Source organism: Triticum aestivum, chromosome 3B (genome assembly GCF_018294505.1).
Source record: "Triticum aestivum cultivar Chinese Spring chromosome 3B, IWGSC CS RefSeq v2.1, whole genome shotgun sequence".
Classification (NCBI taxonomy): Eukaryota; Viridiplantae; Streptophyta; class Magnoliopsida; order Poales; family Poaceae; genus Triticum; species Triticum aestivum.
In genome coordinates, this window is record NC_057801.1 from 31,569,089 (window position 1) to 31,573,855 (window position 4,767).

Here is a 4,767-nt window from a genome sequence, read left to right on the forward strand (position 1 = left end):
GCTCACTTCAGTGCTTATAGTCATAACTAGGTGGCCTACGGACCTGGATGTATTTTTTTACTTCTGGTGTTCTTTGTACTACCTTGATAGTGGATGAATAGATCAGAAGTTTTCCTCACAATTCTTTTATAAGTGGAAAGAAGACTCTTGGAAGCATGAGGGACATGAAATATGTTATCTCTATCTTTACTACTTGAAAAGAATATACCGTTCCATGTTTCACTTTCTAAGCACCGTGTTGTTCAATGACGGTGCTGCATGCGGGCAGTGTTACAAGATCGCATGCGACCGCGAATGCACAGACCCGTTGTTTTGCAAGCCCGGTGTGACGGTCACTGTCACAGCCACAATCTTCTACTAGCCAAATGATGCCCTCCCCAATGACAATGGTGGCTGGTGCAACCCACCACGACCACAAACTTCTGCCCTCCCCAATGATCTTGGGAGAAGTCGGTGTTTATAGAGGTGGCATCATCTCTGTCATGTACCAGAGGTATATATGCGCCTCTTATAAGTTCAAAAATTAGATCGAGGTCACCGGAGGAGTATATAACTTTAACTTTTTCTATGCAACTGCCATACACATGCAGAGTTCCGTGCATTAAGTAGGGTGGAGTGAGGTTCAGATCAATGGTCGTGATTACTTCAGTCTTGTGCTTGTGAGCAACGTTGGTGCAGCAGGCTCGATCAAGTCCATGGATGTCAAGAGTGATGGGGAACGTTGCACGGAAATTAAAAAGTTTCCTACGAACCACTCAACATCTATTCTATGGAGATGCTAGCAATGAGAGGTGGAGTGTCATCAAGGGTGAAAGGGTGCTGCCCCCATGCGCCTCCCCACTATATATAGGGGTGAGGGAGGGGGGGCAACCCTAGACTCTCCTCCAAGGAGGGGGGCGGCGGCCTAGGGGAGGAGTGCCTCCCAAGTCAGGTGGAGGCATCCTCCCCTCTTAGGGTTTCCCCCCTTAGCTGCATGGGCCCAAGGGGGGCTGGTGCGTTAGGCCAGGGCGCCTCCCCTCAACCCGTACTGGCCTCTGGGAGTGGTGGGACCCACTGGTGGTCCCCCGGAGCCATGCCGTGATCCCACTATGATGCCGACATATCCCAGAAATTTCCCGGTACCCTAAAAATGACTTCCCATATATATACCTCCGAACCACTCCAGAGATCCTCGTGATGTCCCAGATCCAATCCGAGACTCCAAACTACCTTCGTACTTCACCATATGAAGATCTCAATACTACCCTAACATCACTGAATGTTAAGTGTGTGATCCAATGGGTTCGAGAACATGTAGACATGACCGAGGCTCCTCTCCGATCAATAATCAATAGCAGGACCTAGATACCATATTGAGTCCTACATATTCAACAAAAATCTTTATCGATTGAACCACGATGTCGAGGATTAAGTTAATCTCGTATATAATTCCCTTTATCCAGTGATATGTTACTTGTCCGAGATTTGATCGCCAGTATCTCCATACCTAATTGAATCTCGTTATCGGCAAGTCTCTTTACTCATTTCATAATACAAGATCCCCGTGACCAAACTCATTGGTCACCTGCTTCCAAGCTATTCACGATGTTGTATTAACTAAAGGGCCTAGAGATATTCTCCCTAACACAGAGCAACAAATCCGATCCGTGCAACCCACCAAACACTCTCTGAGATACCTGTAGAGCACCTTTATGATCACCCAGTTATGAAATGACGTTTGTTAACCCACAAGGCATTCTTCCAGTATTCAGGAGCGGCATGATCTCATGGTCTATGGGCAGATACTTGACATGAAGAAATCTATAGCATATAAACTAAGTGACACGATCTAATGCTAAGCTTACGGTTGGGTCTGTCCATCAATTTATCCTGCTAATGATGTGATCCCATTATCAAATGATAACTCATATCGATGGTTAGGAAACCTTAACCATGTTTGATCAACAAGCTAGTCCAGTAGAGCCTCACTAGGGACACGGTGTTGTTTATGTATCTACACATGTATCTGAGTTTTCGGTCAATACAATTATATCATGGATAATAAACATTTATCATGAACAAGAAAATATGATAATAACATCTTTATCATTGTCTCTAGGGAATATTTCCAATAGTATCCCACTTCCACTAGAGTCAATAATCGAATTTACATAGTAATGAATCTAACACCCTTAGAGTTCTGGTGCTCATCATGTTTTGCTCGTGGAAGAGGTTTAGTCAATGGGTTTGCAACATTCAGATATGTATGTAGTTTGCAAAGTTCTATGTTGATGGAATCATGGATGGAGTTGAAGTGGTGTTTGATGTGCGTAGTTTTCTTGTGAAACCTTGGTTCCTTGGCAATGACTATGGCACCAGTGTTGTCACAATTGATAGTCATTGGATCCAGTGCACTAGGTACCACTCGTACCTATTCTGCTTTCGAAGCAAGTATGTATTCTGCTTCATATGTAGATGTTGCTACCACATTTTTCTTGGAGCTACTCCAACTCACAGCTCCACCATTCAAAATAAATATGTATTCAGTTTGAGACTTCGAGTCATCTGGATCAGTGTTGAAGCTTGCATAAACGTAACCCTTTACTACGAGTTTTTCGTCACCTCCATAAACGAAAAACATTTCCTTACTCCTCTTTAGGTACTTAAGGATACTTTTGACCATGTCCAGGATCCATAATCAATTTAGTTAAACGCTGACAATCTTCTCTAATAATGACAGCCTGATCTACAAATCTAGCGCTGTATACACCATGATAAATAAATACTGCCCGGCCCATTGTTCTTTCCAGATTCCCATAACCCTTCTCACCCATTTTTCTCCTGTCGTCTCTCTCCTCTCGTCGAACTACACCACTGCAGAGATGAACCCGAGCAACCCTGCTTCTCGGCCGTCCACCTTCCCAGCCACCGTAGAAATACCAGGCTCAGCAACTCCTTGGCAGAGTGCCGAAGAAGAGGCGGCAGCGTCGCTGCTGATGCTGGCAGAAGCCGTCGGCTTCGAAGAGGAGTTTGATATGGCGGACGAGGAAGACCTTGCCGTCCAATCTCCAGTTTCTTCAGTTGGCTCGTCCAACAATATCAAGGTAAAATACATGTATACTCCGTATTTTTGCGCTGATTCCTATTTTCCAAGATCCGGCCATATTTGTTGGTTGATCTGTTGATTTGGCTGGCCGGAATTTAAATTTTATTCGCCGTGTCTTCCTGTCAGGCGTCCGTGTACGTGAACAATGTAGCTATGGACGACCATATGGTGAAGGACCCACAGGACAGGTATCTATACTTCTACTCCTCTACCCATAGGACCCGTTGGGTGACATATGGGGGAGTATAGGACCCATTGCTCATACAGTGCACTCACGTGCGAATGTGTTTGTCTCTTGCTCCCACCCTTCCAGTATTTTCCATAAAATTCACCTTATATTCCACGGCAGAGTAGAAACAAGTCCGACCCCTCATGTTTCCAGCCATACAAAAGGAAGCAAATTTTATTTTGCCATAAACGCTAATTCAAAGTAAATTTGTTTTCCCACAGAACAATCCTGATGCTGGGCGTTGATTTCAATGTATTTTACATTTAAAAAAATAGAATTTAAATGTATTTTACATTTACCGCTAAAAATGTATTTTACATTTATACTTGTTGATTTGTATTTTACACAGTGTGTAATGCAATATGTGCACAAAACTAACTATACCACTACGAGAAAAAAATATACATTCAAGAGCTCGTCTTCTGAGCTAACAAAATTGGTCAAAACATATATGCATAAATATATTGTTAATCCAACAATCTACCAAATTATAAATTTGTGAAACACCCCAAAATGCTTGGCCGTTATTCACATGAGGGGTCAGCTTAACCGGTTGGAGTTCTTGTGAAAGGGTTAAACACGTAATAAAGCACACGGGGACGATTAAGAAAGAAATGATTTAGATAAAAGTATGAGAAAGACATAAATATATTCACAAAAAGAAAGAAATATATGTAAGTTTTACATTACATACTTGAAGTATTTATTTTCGTTGTTTTACCTAAACGATTGGTGACTCGATTGCATAATTGAACTTTTTATTTTGCTAGCATATATGGACAGGACAAAGTATAAATGGGTCAATAATTGTATCCATCGAGTGCAGCATGGTTGGATTTTTTTGTCTCTCTTCGGGCAAGATTTTATGATAAATTTTCAAAATATTGGTATACGATTTTAAAAATTTGAAGTCGAAGTAGTATAATTTTATTCTGACATTTTTGTATTTTATGAGAAACAAATAAATTTAAAGCTCATAGTCTAGGTCGTATTTTGCTAGCAACATCATATGATTATATGTTTTGTATGTATTTACTTTGCACTACAAACATGTGGTGTTTTGGGACTATAAATGAGTGTGCACTTCTGCTTTGATATGGCAGTACTGATGAAGAGCCAGACGGGGAAAGTGTTGGAGAATGGCCGGAGGCAGAAGTTGAAGAACTAGATGTTAAAGTTGAGCCCTTGATAATGCCAGCAGAGCGGCGGTGCAATGCTCGTAACTGGAATTGTGGCAAGCCAGCACAATCCGGCTCCACCATGTGCTCGGAACATGTCAAGGTTCGCGATGAGTTGTTGAAAAACTTGTAGGCGAAGAGGCTGCAAGCAAGCACCGGGTCTAGCGCCATAAATGGGCCCTAAACACAAGAATGAGCACCGTCTATGGCATGAGGCCCATAGACCGCTGTCAGCCCATCTCGCATGGCCCTCGTAAATGTCGGTTAAGAAAATT